We start from the raw sequence: 17000 nt of genomic DNA on the forward strand, positions 1-17000 counted from the left end.
GCTCAGCGGTTTTCAGAGGGTGAACTGAGAACCCCGGGGGTTCCCAAGACCCTTCCAGTGGTCCACAGATCAAAGCCATTTTCACCAGGACACTAAGTACAGGGGCGTCTCCCAGAGGTTGATACACCATGGTGTGAAGAGGTGGGGATCTAGCTTATTATCTGATGCCAGATATGTAAGAGACTCGCAAAAATGTAAAACGAGGCCATTCTGCTCCTTAACTTCTGTTTGGGAAAACAGGGATTTTCATAATTTGTAATAAAATGTACAAGGCTTATTGACATTTTAAATAAATTAAGAAGTATTTTAAGTCTCGATTTTAGTTCTTATATCATAAGGATCAGTAATGATAAACCACATAAATCAAAAGCTCCTTGGGATCCTGAGTAATTTTTAAGTGTCAAGGGGGGGCCAAGACAAAAATGTTGAGAACTGCTTCTCGAGGCGGCTATTTTGGTACTTTTTTTTTCTAGAGAGAAACGAACTTTTATTGATTGATTGATTGACTGCATTGGGTCTTCGTTGCTGCACGGACTTTCTCTAGTTGTGGCGAGCAGGAGCTACTCTTCGTTGCAGTGTGAGGGCTTCTCATTCCAATGACTTCTCTTGTTGCAGAGCACAGGTTCTAGGTGCGCGCGGGCTTCAGCAGTTGTGGCGCACGGACTTAGTTGCTCTGTGGCATGTGGGATCTTCCCAGACCAGGGACTGAACCCATATCCCCTGCATTGGCAGGCAAATTCTTAACCATTGTGCTACCATGGAAGTCCCGGTACTAAATTCTATTAAACAGCATCTGCCTGGAAGAACAGCAGCGACCACTACTAGGTATGCAGCACTGTGTGTCAGTCACCCTACTGAATACGTATGTCATTTCCAAACTCACAATCATCTTAAAAAAAAACATCCAAGAGCACTATACTCACTATCCTGGGATAAGCCATAATGGAAAAGAATAAAAAATAAAAGAATGAATATATATGTATAATTGAATCACATGCACAGCAGAAATTAACACAACACTGTTAATCAACTATATCTAAAAAAAAAAACAAAAAAACCCAGCCTTTCCGCCCTCCCTGGATTGGAGACTGGTGCTCTAAGGACTGGTTATTTGCCCAAAGCGAGTCAGCAAGTCACAAACATCAGGGCCTGAACTCAGGTCGGCTTGGCTCCTAAGACCATAATCTTTTACTACATCCTTTTCTAAAAATAGGAATCATGAGAATTTCTGAAAACTCAACTGGAGAGAAGTGGCTGGGGCCCACTCTCCCACGTGACATTGGATGGACTCAAGACGCAACGATGCAAGTGCACATCTTGGATGAAATGTCACTGACTGGGCTTCTCTGCCGCCTGCAAGACTCACCCCTCCACGCCAGGTTTATACCTATTGTCCCCACATATTACCAGTGTCCCTGATACATCATCGGGTCACCTATCAAGAAGGCTATAATTAGCCCTGTCTTTAGAAAGCCCATCTTTTGCAATCTGTCTCAATTTTTATGAAGCACTGAAACAGTGGGTAAGAGGTACTATTATTAGTCCTTCAATTGTAGCTGCATTTAAGATTACATGCAGAGGGGAGGGAGTGGAAAGAAATTCTCACTAAGGTAACTTGTGCAGGCAATACAGCCCATTCTGAGCTTAAAAATCTAAAGCATGATACGGTGGATTCCTCAAAAAAAAAAACAAATAAACACAGAATTACCATACGATCTAGCAATTTCGCTTCTGGATACATATCCAAAAGAATTGACAGCAGGGACTGAAACAGGTATTTGTACCCCCATGATCACTGCAGCACTATTCACAATAGCTAAAAGTATTCATACAGCAAAATATCATTCAGCCTTTTAAAGGAAGGGAATTGGGACACATACTGAAACATGGATGAATCTTTAGGACATTATGCTAAGGAAAATAAGCCAGTCACAAAAGGACAAATCCTGTATGATTCCACTTATATGAGGTACCTAGATGAGTCAGATTCATAGAGACAAGAAGTAGCCACTAAAGAGGTTGTTTTTTTCATTTCTTATGCTGATCCACTACAAAGCCCTCAACTTTAGTTTAGGAAATAAGTCTTTAAAAATCCTACCGATTAAACAGTTTGTTTCGTGCCTAAATTATTGTGTAGTTAATTTCTCTTCTCTGGCAGAGAGGCTTTAAATGATGTGGTAATACCCCCACACACAATGAATGCAACTCTGTAAAAGGCACTTTTCCTTCCTTTGATACAGCAAACATCCTGTAAACAATTAATGCCCTGCTCTTTTAACCAACTGCTTTTGTTTACGGACAGGAAGAGAAACCACAAATCCTCCAAGTGGCACTAGGGATTCCAGAGTTTTGCTTCATTTCCTACCAAGCAGGTGGTTTATATGAGGCAACTAGCTATTGTTTTTGCTTTGGAGATAAAAAAAAAAAAAAAGAGTGCATTTTTTGCAGAGCAGGTTTCCCAAGCAGCAGACCTGGGGCCAGCTGTCAGAGAGGGTAGGGGAGAGAGACCTTCCTCCCCCATCCTCTGCTCAGAGAAGCACTTCACAGGAAGCTCTCCCAGAAAACCAGATCTGCACACACACAGAGGCCTGGCCCTTTGTCCTGACCAGCAGGTTCTTCAGCTGTTTCCCCAGTGAAACCGGGTTCTGAGAAAGTGAAGGCAAATATTTTCTTTCCACTGAGAAGAATACAAATATTCCCTCCAGCTCAAACATCACCGTTTCTCCATTGACTGTTAGGACAGGCCTGCTAGTACTTAGGGCAAGCAAGAAAGGCCACGTTTTCATCTCATTTTTTATCTTAAAAATAAAAACTCCTTTCAAAATGATAAGATGTCTTTGAGGGGCACAGTCAACAGCACTGATTTCTGTCCGTGCACCTGTGACCTCTGGTGGCGTGCACAAGAGGTACCACCTCTCCCCGCATCCGGGCCAGTGGGCCAGCAGGCATGCCTCCCCCAAACCCATGAGCCGCGGTCACACCTCCCCATCAGCCTTAGGCCGGGAACCCGAACCCAGACCTCACCCACTCCAGAAGCACAGTCCACACAGATACGCACCCAGGGCCAGATTCAAGCAGCCAACTGCACCCGGAGAGAATTTCTGAATCATGGGGGCTTCTGTAGATGAATGTCAGATTATGCCATTTGCTCCAGGAAATGCATTCTGAAAACCAGCTCCCCAGTCAACGCCCAATGTTCAACACCAGTGACCACTTCCCAGCGCCAGTAACCAGGCTTGACTGCCTCAAAGAGTTGTACGTAGACACACACACACACACATTCACACCACACACAGAACCCCAGTGGTCTCTAAAAGCAGTGTCCAATCTATCTGAAGGCTACTTCTATGCCGATGTCTAAATCGTGGACAAGATGTCAGCTCAACTTTAAATATGTTACAAACCTTGAAGTCTGCCCACTTGGAAGGGTCTGTTTTCTCTGTGCATCAGGTCAGCAACATGAGACTCTTAACATGGGTGGGACTGCCTTTCACTGGAGACATTTCCCGCTGTGATTTCAGTTTGGCCCAACACAGAGCACTGCTGTCACTCAGGTATCGTTTTTTATCCCTTTGGTGGCTATTATATATATATTTTTATATATATATATATTTTTTTTCTTTTTAATTGTGCTAAGAACACTTAACATGAGATCTACCCTCTCAACAAATGTTTAAGTACACGACACAATACTGTGAACTACAGGCACAACACTATATAGCAGACTGTAGAACTTATTCCTCCTATGTGACTGAATCTTTACACCCATTGGACAGTAAGCCCCCAGTTCCCCACCTGCCCAGCCCCTGGCAACCACCATCCCACTCTGTTCCTCTGAGCTTGATTATTTTAAGTGGAATCAAACACACAGTACTTGTCCTCCTGTGTCTGGCTTATTTCACTAAGCATAACATGCCCCAGGTCCATCCATGTTGTCACACATGACAGGATGCCCTACTTTTTTAGGGCTGAATAATATTAAACTATATATTTACTCTGGTGGGTTTTTTAAGTTGAGTAGAGGTAAGAAGTGAGGAGGAAACTGGAAAAAGAGCCTCTTTGAAGTTACTACATTTAATAATCTTTACTTAGCATCCCCGGTACTTGAACCCTTTCCTAAATGCTGTTCCTGTAGGAGCTGCTGCCACCTGAAGCTTTCTGCCTGATGGAGGGAGCCAACCTCTTCACAGAAAACGGGGACCAAGGGTCAGTCGAATATCATGGAAGACATCTCTAGCAGGTACTGGGAAGGGACCAAGGAGGAGGCCAAATTTTACCTGGGAGGAGAGAAACGGGGAAGAAAAGGGTAGAGCATGTAACACTGGAGCAACTGGAATACAGCAAAGGTGTGGAGAGTCGGGGGGAGCTCTGTCCCCTCACCCCTCAATTTTGTCAGGAAGGTACATACCTATCCAACTTTCAGGCAGGCCTTCCCTCCCCCATCCCAGCCCAAGGAGCAGTCACGAAGAATCTAGGATTGGATGCCTCCCCACACCTCACAGAGAATTCCGTCAGCCCTGCACCACCACTCCTCACAGGGAATTCCATCAGCCCTGCACCACCACTCCTCACAGAGAATTCCGTCAGCCCTAGAACACCACTCCTCACAGAGAATTCCATCAGCCCTGCACCACCACTCCTCACAGAGAATTCCGTCAGCCCTAGAACGCCACTCCTCACAGAGAATTCCATAAGCCCTGCACCACCACTCCTCACAGAGAATTCCATCAGCCCTGCACCACCACTCCTCACAGGGAATTCCATCAGCCCTAGAACGCCACTCCTCACAGAGAATTCCATAAGCCCTGCACCACCACTCCTCACAGGGAATTCCATCAGCCCTAGAACACCACTCCTCACAGAGAATTCCATCAGCCCTAGAACGCCACTCCTCACAGAGAATTCCATCAGGCTCTAAACACTCTGCTTCTGTGTCTAGACGCTAGACTCCAGGAGGGCAGGGACCAGGTCTGGCTCATGACTGCAGAGCCAGTAGTAAGCACCGTGCTTTGTACTTTAAAAGCACCCGAAGAATACTTTCCAAAAAGAGAAGAAAGAAGAGAGGGGTAGCGGGAGGGGGAAAGAAGGGAAAAGGCAGGTGAAGGAAAGGAAAGGAAGAGGAAAGGAAAAAGCCATCGACGGAGACCTGAGAGCCGCTGAGAATAAGAACAGGCACGTGTGTGTGTGCCTACAGAGGGAACACTGGATGCTTCCACAAATTCCCACAGGACCGAATGAGCTGTGGGAAATCACCAGCACGCTGCATCACTGACCTGAAAAAGCAGCATGTGATTCGGCCTAATACCTGCTCCTCCTCAGTGGGCTGGCCTATTCCATGCCTACCTCTACCATCAATAGCTTGTGTGAGGACAAAGCCAGCCTTACGCACCTCTCTGTGCCCCCATCAGCCAGCTGCCATAGGAATGACCCGCCAGTACCGCTAACGCAACGTACAAAAAAGAGTTCAGGTCCTTCCCACAAACCTCCCTGTCCACCCCTGCTCCCTACCTGGGTAACAGCCCTGTCATCCCTCACGTGCCCTCTTCTGCTGCCTGAGCCGTGGACCCGCAGGGGCTGTCTGTCCAGCACCCCCTCTTCTGGCTCCGGGCTGAACCCCCTCTCCCTGGGGGACTCAGGGCATACGCCTCCTCACCTCAGTGGCTAGATCCGGGTGCACAAGCAAAAAGCGAGCTGTCCACATCTTTCCTGGGATAACGCAGGGATCTTGGGAGATGGAAGTCTGTCTCCACTGAGGATGCCAAGCCGGGAGGATGTGGGCTGCTGGCTGCCCTCCTGCTGATCCCACGGGAAGGGCTGAAGAACTCAGCTGAGCAGAGACGAGGAGTCAAGATACACGACAGAAAGGGTCTCCAGGCCAATGAATCCAACAGTGTTTAAAGCACGCTACTCCCAGACATCCCAGTTACTGGACCTTTCTTTTCTGCCTAAGACGGTTTAAGCTGGGTTTCTGTTGCTCACAGCCAGCAGCCCAGATGAATACACCTATTCGAAAGAGCACGGTGCATAATTTCAATCTCAAAAGAGCCTTTCAAATAAGTCCATAAGGTTGGACCAAGCACCTCTGACCTGACGGTCATAACAAGCAGTAAATGACCTTTCCCAAATAAATATGCGCTGCCCCACCCCCACCCCTGCCGCCAACCAAGGTCTCCTGGTTCTGTCCCTTTTATCAAAATGTTCCCATCACCCAAATTACCCAGAAGCCTTCACTGTCACAAAGCTTTCTAAGACATTTCTGGGGGGAAAAGTCTTCAAGAAAAACTTCTAGACAGTGTCTCCCTCTCTACACCTCCCAAACACCATTACTCGTACCTTCCGCTCTTGCTCTTGAGCTAACGTTTTTCAGTCCGTCTCATGTGATTTCTATACAAATAATTCAACTGTGACTTTTTAATGAGCAGAAGCCTTAGGCATCCTAGGTAATCAATGACTAGTTGGTGAAACAAATAATCACAAGCAGGCAAGCCTACATTTGCTGACGATGATGGTACAATTCATTCAAGCTCTGTATCCCTTCCCATAAATTTATTACATTAATTTTTCTCTGAACTTTGAAGAAGAAGTAACTAAATTACCATGACCATTGGGATGGCCTTGATGTGGTGGAGGAAATACTCTGGGCTTTCAGGATTTCCCACAAATAAGATAAATAAGGAAGGCTCTTGGGAACCAATACACCCCTGCTAATTAAAGCGGGAAAGCTTGACTTGCTCCACAAGACACCACAAGGTCCAAACTCTCAGCCAAGGCAACCAAGCCGCGGGCAATCTCTCCAGCCATCCTTCTAGGTCCCTGTCCTGCCGCCCTTGCTCACACACGCAGAGAGTGGTTTTTCAGATTGTTTAGGGAGAGGGTAGACCAGCGAAAAGTCCTGACATTGTTTGGTGAACACCCCTCTCCTCTACCCAGTGTGTAAAACATAATTAATAATGATATAACTTTAATGTGGGAACCAGGAACAATTTTACCAGATGAATTCATGTGCATCGCCACAAGCATACCTATTCAGGTGAAAAAAAAAAAAAAGGACATTGAACTTGGCGTGCACAACTCACACAGGTTCTTCCTCCATCAATGACTAGTTTGCTTTGTCATCTTCATGTAGACAAGCAAGACATTACAAATAAGAAAATGCCATTCCTTAATGTGGTGGTTTATGTTTGCTATTTTTTTAAATTTATTTAATTGAAGTGTAGTTGATTTACAATGTTAATTTCTGCTGTACAGCACAGTGATTCAGTTATACATATATATACATACACCTTTCTGTATTCTTTTCCACTATGGTTTATCACAGGATATCGAATATAGGTCCCTGTGCTACACAGTAGGAGCTTGTTGTCCATCCCTTCTATGTAATAGTTTGCATCTGCTAACCTCAAACTCCCAATCCATCCATCATCCCCCAGCCCCCTCCCCCTTGGCAACCACAAACCCGTTCTCTGTGTCTGTGAGTCTGTTTCTATTTCATAGATACGTTCATTTCTGTCACATTTTAGATTCCACATGTAAGTGATATTACATGGTATTTGTGTTTCTCTGTCTAACTGACTTCATTGAGTATGATCTTTTTTATGGCTGAGAAATATTCATCGTATATATGTGCCACATCTTCTTTATCCACTCATCTGTTGATGGATATTTAGGTTGTTTCCATGTCTTGGCTATCGTAAACAGTGCTGCTATTTAATTACATTCATTATGTTAAGAGTTGAACATTGATCCAACCTTGGGAGCACCATGCCCAGGCCTGTGGTTCCGTACACTCTCTACATTAGAACACAGTTCTAACGTAATGATGTTATGGTGTCATTTTAAAACGGAGGGATCCTCTATTATGCAACAGTAGTTATTAAATCAACGAAGAAAGGAAGGAATAAAACAAATTTGTGAAATTCAAGAACGTTCTCTATTTTGAAAACAAGTACCATTAGCAATCATAATAAGCTAAGAAAGTCTATGGGAATCCCCTGGCGGTCCAGTGGTTAGGACTCCTCACGCTCACTGCCAAGGGCACAGGTTCAATCCCTGGTCAAGGAACTAAGAGCCTGCAAGCCATGTGGCGTGGCCAAAAAGTAAATGAATAAATAAAAGTCAAAATTCAAACAAAGGACTACTGGTGTCCATAAAAGGTAACTTTTGCCCAAATGATAACTTTGCTAGTAGTGCTGTCTGTTTTCCTACACTGAAAGGGCTAGAGCCCATTATCAGATTAATTTCTTGAAACATATATACATTATTACTAACACAATATGCAAGATGGAAATCTACGATGAGTTGGGCAAACCAGACAGAAGGAAAATGAGGGAGGGAAAATAAATTGGTATAGATTTGTTTCTTATAGGCTTGGCCACATCTAGAACAGAAGAAATAAATCAGACAATGCAAAGTTACATAATAACCATGTTGTTATGTTTGGGAGGAAAAGGAAAGTATTACAGCTAGCACATATCAAATATTTACTAAGTGGTAAGGATTATTTCCTTGAAGCCCCATTACTTCAAATTGTTCAGATTTTAAACAATTAGGTATCTACTCAATCCAGATGTAGCTCTTTATATATAAGAAAACAGAAAACACAAAGCTAACTCCTGTAACTGATACACAATTTGGAGAAAAAATACAATGAAACCATTTGAAATGTAATAAAAGGGAATACTCTTTACTCATCCATTTAGGTTATCCCCTGTATTCAAGAAAACAAAACTCTGTTGTCTCAGTCCAATATCTCAGACCTTTAGATGACAGTCAGCAAAGTATGCTTTTCGAGAGGCTGCTTATTTTCTAGCTAAGTCTCTTTACTTTCCCCAATAAAAGAAGGTGTTTTACACACTTATCTATGGAAGTGGTCATCACATCTCTACAGAACAAAAGAGGCCTTACTATACAAGCACAGATGAAGAGATACAGTTTCTAAGTAAAGTGGGGCAGGGGAAAGGGGTGGAGGTGGTGAGGTGGTGGGGCGGTAGACAAGCCAAAGGTTGAGAATTTTGCATAAATGGAAACTGATCCAAGGGGAATAATATTTTTCTCTAACATTTTTCTAATATTTTTCTCCTCCTCTCTGTTCCTTACTATTTCTCTCACCTCCAAAACGTCTTCCAACTCCAAAGGAGCCAACAGTTTGACACCTGAGGCCCTATGCACAAATAAAAGAGTAAATAAGTATAACAATGAGACAACACAAAAAGAACAAAGGAAGAAAATCCATCCTGGGAGACTCATTCTCCATAACAAGGTTCCCTTCATCTTAATAACCTATGGAGGGGGGCTTCCTAGGTGGTGCAGTGGTTGAGAATCTGCCTGCCAATGCAAGGGACAGGGGTTTGATCCCTGCTGCAGGAAGATCCCACATGCTGCGGAGCAACTAAGCCCGTGCGCCACAACTATTGAGCCTGCGCTTTAGAGCCCGTGAGCCACAACTACTGAGCCCAAGTGCTGCAACTACTGAAGTCCACGCGCCTAGAGCCCGTGCTCTGCAACAAGAGAAACCACGGCAATGGAGAGCCTGTGCACCACAGTGAAGAGTAGCCCCTACTCACTGCAACTAAAAAGAAAGCAATAAAATAAATAAATAAATAAATTTATTTAAAAAAAATAACCTATGGAGGGAAAAAAGCAGAGAGGAGAGGACACTGGTATGACCATGCAGATCACAGGGCTTGCAGAAATGGCAGAAAGCAAAGAGGTGGGGGGCTCGGTAATAATACGGCTATTGACTTTCACACACTCCACACAGGCCTGCGGAACTGAATGCAACATTTCACAGGCTCAGAGTAAGAAAAACGCGGTGAGCGAGACTGGAAAAGGTACCTCTAATCTGTAAGAATGATAATAGTAACGAAAAGAAAACTATGTAGGGAATAGATGTGGAACAATATTTCAAAACAAAAGGCCAATGGGAAAAGAAGATAATATTGACGTAGCCTGGCTTCATCAGCTAATCCAGAAAAATCCCACATAAAAGCAATGCGCAAGATGCAGTTCCTCCTCAAGACCTTGTCTGCTTGCTCAGAACAGTGATGGGGCTGGGACAGTGGCTACAGTTCTGCCCATGCCATCCTTTGATAGTTTCTCAATCATGTGGGTCCTGTCTTTATCACAGTGAAATCAACTAAAAAAGACAGCCGTAATACAGAATGTCTAGGTTTCTCTCATCTACATCTTCAGGAGCAGACTCCAATAAGACATGTATTAATATTTCATCAGACATTTTAATTTTATCTAGACAAGTATATCATCTCACGATGCCTCTACGACTGGAGATGCCTAATGGGAAGAGCGGGGGAAGGAAACTGGGCCTCACCTCAACAGGCTCTAAAAGACTCCAGCCCGAGTGTTCCCAGTTCACAGGAAGAGCTCCCCATGAGTCATCACACAAAATCAGAAAACTGAGAGAAAAATAAAATGGAGCAAAACACCAACTCACAAGTAACCAGCTATCCTGAATGGCTTTATTCATTTATATATACATATATACAGGCATACATATATGTCTGCATATATACACAAACACACACCCAAAGGCAGTAATTCTAACCCATAAAAGTATAAATTAGTCCTCACCATCACCAAGATAAACTTCTTTTCAGCAAGAACAAATGAAAGCATTGATAGACACGACAGGGTATTCTTCTGGGCAGGGAAACCTCTCTCTTCTGGAAACACCCAAGAAGAACACACTTTTGAAACCTCACACATAGAAAACAAAGTAAACTGCCTAACCGCCCAGCGACAAAGCAGAAACACTGGGAACACGGGAATGAATGACACTGACACACACAGCAGAATCAATTTCATTAGCAATGTGACACTGCCCATAATTTACACTGGGGCGTCCCCCCATCAGGAAGAACACTCGTCGGCCTTTTAAGCTAAAGTTGACCAAGGTGAAGAAAAAAAAAGAAGAAGAAGAAGAAAATTGACCAAGGTTGCAGTTATTATTGCTGGAGTGGCTCTGCACAGCTGGGACAGGGACCTCCATGGAGCAGGAAACACACCAACGAAGGCCAGGGGACCAAGGAAGACTGTGTATCACAGGAGAGCCTGGGACAGGAGGGGCTGTGCAACTACTATTTCTCAACTTTTCTGTTACCTTTATAATACAAGAAAAAAAAAATGTACTTTCATAAATTTGATTTTTAAAAACTCACTGAATTTGGGGACTTCCCTGGTGGTGCAGTGCTTAAGACTCTGTGCTGCCAATGCAGGGGGCCTGGGTTCGAAACCTGGTCATGGAACTAGATCTTGCATGCACGCTACAACTAAGACCCGGCACAACCGAATAAACAAATAAATAAAATAAATACATATTTAAAAAAAAAACACTGAATTTATAAACCCATTACTCCCAGTCTAATTATTCAAAGGACTATCTATATTTCTTGAGTAACGTACCAGGCACTGATCTAGATGTTCAGGATACGTGAGCTGACATCCCCAGTGAAAATTCCACTCTCCAGCAACTCGCACGCCTCTCCTGCCCCCACACCACCCAGCACAACATCTATGATCCAATCTCATTTCTGGACTCCTCGATGAGGACAAATCAGGTCCAGCTGCTGCTGTATTTAGCGCCTTTCCCAAATGTCTTAAAGCAATGGACCTCAAAAGCGTAAACTATGGCCCTGCTGGCACCCCGGAGCTTAAGCTACTTTCGTAATAACCTAGGACACCATCTGCCTGTTTGCATCCACGGCCCAGGAGTAACAACATGTAACACTGTTGGCGCCTCAGCACAAGCAAGACAGTGGCACCAAACCGTACTAGTATCGCACAATAGCACTTAAAATGAACCAACAGATAAAAGGAGAGTCTCACTCACTATCCTCGATGAAGAAGTAAAATAATTAATTTTATCAAAGCTCGGTCCTGGAGTGCTTGCTTTTCAACATTCTGTGTGATGAATGGGGGGGGGGGGGGGCACAGGAAAAGTCCACACTGCACGCGGCTGGGGTTTCCAGGAAAAGCCCCTGCGAGACCACGCTGTGGGGCAGGTGAGCCACTTTTTCAAGAAACATCACCTTTCCCTTGAAAGCATGATAGACAAACTGGGATTATTCCGACATGGCCCTTTGGAAGACATTTTATATAAAAGACACAAAATGCGCCTGTTTTCAATGAAAACACTGACAAAATAAGATTCAAGATTTTAAGCAAAAAATTGGACTTTTTGAAAACAACTTCCCTATATTTAAAGACGTTTCTCCTTGGTGATATGAGTTTTTTTTTTTTATATATTGCGAAATGAAATGTATCAACATTTGGGAGATTTCCCAATGACCAATGCGTGATATTCAAGATCACATGTGGAAGAGAGTTTTAAAAGTTCATAGATGGGGTTTCGGAATCTACATCTCAACCAGCTATACTTGTTTAGCACAGTATCAAAGAAGAGTCCACGTTAATCTAAAAAGAAATTAAAACACTCCCTCTTTGCGTCTACATTATCTGTGTGGGGCTGGATTTTCTTCATACATGGAAACCAAAACAATGCATGATATCAGGATGAATGCAGATACAAGATGAGACCCCATCTGCCTTCCACTAAGCCAGATATTAGCGATATTTGCAAAAAATTATTGAACATTCTCAATAAGGTTTCTTTCATTTTAGAAAATGGTTACTTTTCATAAAAATGGTATTTATGTTAACACAGGTTTATTTTTTTTAATTTAATAATGATTTTTTAAATCTCTTGGGTTTTATTTCTAATATGATAAATATCAACAGATAAGTTACATAAAGTTTTCTGGAGTCCTCAATTATTTTTAAGAGTATAAAAAGGTTCTGGGACTAAAACATTTTAAAAGGAACTTTTAGATGGCAACTCCCACAAAGAAACACATTTGAGAAATAAAGAAAGCAGGTAAACTACCATTTCTTAGTCATCAGATGATAATGCAAAAAAGTAGCTCCATTTTAAATCATTTAGCCAAATACACACTTATTGAGGTTTCTCTTTAGGGACAGACAAATGGGTAAAGTATTTAAACATTTGGGTCTCCATTAATCTCTAATAAGTTTCCAAAATGACTAGTCTTATTACTAGACAATACAGTAACACTGGATGCAGATTCACCCAATTAGCTCACTGATACCTGTACATTCTCCCAAATTCACCCACATTCACTGCGCTGTCTTTTGCCAAGAGTGGCTGAGACTCCTTGCTGAACTGTTGACTTTCCGCCAATTAATTACCATCGTAAGATTCAGTTGGGCTGATCTCTATAGAAATTGTTTTTTTTCCAGTCTCATTCCTCTTGTATCCTTTAGCATCTGCTTGGGAGGGACTCAAAATAATTGGAAACCTAAGGATGAGATAGATACTGAATGCTAAAAACACCCTTGGCAAAGCTAACAAATAACCCAGTTGTCAGACACTTAATTGGGCAAAGACCTATCTTCCACGGGATTCCAGACTTTGCTGTTTTTCACTTAGATCTTCCCTCTGTTCTCTGACAACTCAACAACTTCACTATGTGACCTTAGACTAAATCGGTTTTACTGAACTCAGCCCAAGACTGATAAGAATGTTTATATACTCTCACTCATAAAAGCGGAATGCTTGAGGTACAAGAACAGCAAGAAAGAAAATCCATTATCTTAGGAAAGCACGAGGCTCAGAGAAGGAAAAAGAGTTTCTAATTCCTGAAAGAATACTTGCACAGCTAAGTGGACACTCCTGCGGCAGCTCAAAACTCACCAACGCTAGGACTGAGACCCCCAAGCAAAACAGGAAGTTCACCTCTGCACAAGCAAAGGCTTCCTCTGCAGGCCTCTCCAGCCTGCCTGGAAGCATCTGCAAGCCTAGAACATCATCTGTCCATTCCTCCTGTAAACAAGATCCCTAGGCACCTTATGGGACCACAAAGTGGACAGGACCCCGTCCTCGTGTCCCCATTCCCACACTCTCCCACCCCTATCTCAGGGATTCTATCAGGGCAGCTATTCAGAGCCTCAAAAATTTATCTTAAGAATGCCCATCATTAAATATATGCAGTTTATTGTATGTCAATTATATCTCAATAAAAGTCTTTAAAAAAAAGAAAAAGAAAAAGAAAGCCTATCATGACTCTTCTTGATTTCTCTAAAATGTGGCTGTCACCAGTCAGAGCAGTGAGACTCCGTAAGGCTCCGGTTATTTCTGTGCACAGCTGGAGGGTGGAAAAAGCAACCAATCTAAGCCCAAGTTTAAAAAGTGAAGAAGGAGAAAGAGAAGAAGAACGAAATATAACTCAGTACAAACATCAACATTAACAAAATTGCCAGAGGAAGAGGGACATTTTGAGTTCATATACGTTCTCTTCTGGAAAGAGGAAGGTACAGAGAAAAAACACAACGGGCTTGATGTTGGAGGCTAACTCAGACTCCAGCCCTACCTACTTCCTGAAAAGGAGCTTGGCTCCCCAGAGCGGGCAGCATCGGGCCCAGGCCGCAGAAGTTGTCACACACAAGGTCACCTCTGCCTTCCTCCTATACGTGCACCACCACAAAAAAGGAAAAATGGTCCTGCAGTGGAAGAGGCTAAGCTCTTCCAACTAACAGCAGGCCAAAGTTATAGTATCAAACAGTAAATTCACGACCAGGCACTAGAGGAAGCAAACTGGAGTGAGAAGTAACCCCTGAAAGAGAGAACTGAAATCCATCCATTTGAAACAGTAACACAAACAGGAATGGCCTGGCTTTGTAAGGGTTTCCTCCATACAGCTGGGCACAAACAAAAGGTACCAACCCTTGATCAAGCCAGAGATCTACTTAAAGGCAAAGCTGGTAAATCAGGTTCACCTAGAGGAGTGCGTTGTTTTCTGGGGGCTGTGGCAGAGGGCTCGCCCTCCCTCTCGGCCCAGCTGGACCCTCCAGAGCCCAGTGTGAAGGTTTCAACCCAAATGAGAAGGATGAGAAAACAGCCAAGGGTATTTGAATGGAAAGACTTAGTAAAACAAAAATGAGTAACTCTGCCTATTACAAAAATATTTCACACGTGATTCTCTACTTCCCCAACCAACCTGGAAAATTATTCAACTGTTTACATTTCAGGGAGGTGGTTTAAAAAAGAAAAAAAAGAATATTGAAATTTTCCACGTTGGGCCACAGAGGGTTGGAATCAGTCCTGAGCACGGGGACCAGCTGGTCCTCTGCTGCCTGTCTCCTCCTTTACCGAGGTCTGCCCAGGTGCAGAGGACCAGGGAGTCGGGTGGGGGTTGGGTGGAGGCCAGGTGCTCCCACTGGACCAGACAGGACAGCAGGGAGCGCGGGGACCTACCGCAGAGGCCCTCCCAGGCCAGCTGACCCCCACCAGGGCGCAGGGATGCAGCCGCCTCCAGCTGGGTTTAAGCTTAACCTTTAACCTGGCCCTGCTTGACTGTCTAGTGTCTGTGCCTTTTGGCTTTACGCCCTCTCAGTGCAGTGGAACCACTGGTGTGGCTTTCTCTCAGCTTTCTAGTCTCCCTAGTGAGGCCACAACAGGACAGGGTCTAAGAAAGTCAAAAGGATATGATCCCTGATAGACACGAGGCAGGCCAATGCTTCAGGGCCCTCACGCCAAAAAACTCCAAGCTGACTCCAGGCAGTCAGTGACTGGAGGTTATTTCTCCTCAAATGTTGGATGGGCTCAGGCTACAAAACCAACTGATCCTTACTTCAGAGGAACCAAAGTCATGTGAGAATTTAATCTACTAGAATATGCTAAGTAAGACTCTTCTTTAAGAAAATAAACACAGTGGAAATGGTAACAGCCAGGCCTCTACGCCCTGCCTGCCAGGAAGGGCCACTCCCCTGGGTGCTTCTAGAGGGACGTCCTCCCAATTCAGTGCACTGAGTCCCTTCCCATTAATCAGTGCTGGAAAGGGGCCACCAGAATCAGGGGGAAAGATGACGGAATTATCTATTTCCACTAACATACTACTGAAAATAAACCACCAGAAAGAGAAGGAAAAGAAGTAAAATTATCAGTTCTTAGACACAGACGCGAACACACACTCCTAGAGGCTGTCTGATAGCAAGAGCAGATTTAGCACAGACATTTGCAGACGCTTACTGTCTGAATTAAAATGGGAAGCTGCGTAGATGGAAGTCAGTGAATAATTAGCAGTGAAGACAATCTGACTCTGCTCTCTGCCAGATACAATTACTTTCACTCCATCTCGAGAGGTAAACACATCTAAAGGGGTAAAACTGAATGGGACCACCTGCCATTTGTTTTCCAAATCGTGGCCATCTAAAATGTTCACATCTGAAAAAAAAAAGTCATGTTCTATTATAAATGAAGACTGCTGGTCTTAAATCAAAATAGCCTCTGTTTTATATGTGAAAATAAAACAAAAGGTGATTTATCATGCTGTCTGCACACTTCTGGCCCTCAGGCATCGGAAGACTATGAAAAACTTTCTGAGTCATCAAAGAAAGGAATGTTTATTGTTGACCAAAAGCTTGGTCAACTGATAAGTCTTGTAGAATTTAGAAAACAAAAAGTTCTTTTTCAGAACCTTTCCAGCCTTTCCTTAAAGAACCTTAGGAAACTAGTAACAAGACTAATTTCTAACATAAAATAAAAATGAGCACTACTATTTCAAACTTCAGTTTATCCCTTCCATATGTTCAGAGAAAACAAAAAACAAAAAAACAAAACAAAACTGAAGTGAAGTGAAAACACCTTTCTCTCCTTAAATCCTGTATTTCAGACTTTTCTGTTATACAACTAGAAAAACAGAAGAGAAGGCAAAGTTAGTTGCAAGTAATGAAAATCAGTTCCTTGTAATTCTTAACCTCAAGAGATTCTTAGTTTTAATAGAGTCCCAACCCTAGGGCTGAACTTACGCAGGTAAATTCAAATGACTTAGGAAACTCAAACGCCAGCTCCGAAATGACTCTGAAGACGTGTCTTCTCTAGGACTGCATAAATTATTACATTTCATCTCACAGGCTTATAACAAACACAAAAACATGTTTAAGAAAAACAAGGAGATAGTTTCCTAAAA

The 17000-nt window shown here is 43.3% G+C and overlaps 1 protein-coding gene across 5 annotated transcripts in view; it reads right to left on the bottom strand.

Moving 5' to 3' along the window:
• SIPA1L2 (signal induced proliferation associated 1 like 2) overlaps nucleotides 1-17000 on the bottom strand; it is a 214022-nt gene that overhangs the window by 163636 nt on the left and 33386 nt on the right. Inside the window, exon 2 of one of the 5 annotated variants that reach the window (XM_057734785.1) lies at nucleotides 5654-5827. The exons of the other annotated variants lie outside the window; for them this stretch is intronic. The gene's annotated coding sequence lies outside the window, so the exon portion shown is untranslated. The remainder of the gene's footprint in view (nucleotides 1-5653; nucleotides 5828-17000) is intronic. 5 annotated transcript variants of the gene reach the window in all.

The sequence above is a fragment of the Hippopotamus amphibius genome, chromosome 5 (genome assembly GCF_030028045.1).
Source record: "Hippopotamus amphibius kiboko isolate mHipAmp2 chromosome 5, mHipAmp2.hap2, whole genome shotgun sequence".
Taxonomy (NCBI): domain Eukaryota; kingdom Metazoa; phylum Chordata; class Mammalia; order Artiodactyla; family Hippopotamidae; genus Hippopotamus; species Hippopotamus amphibius.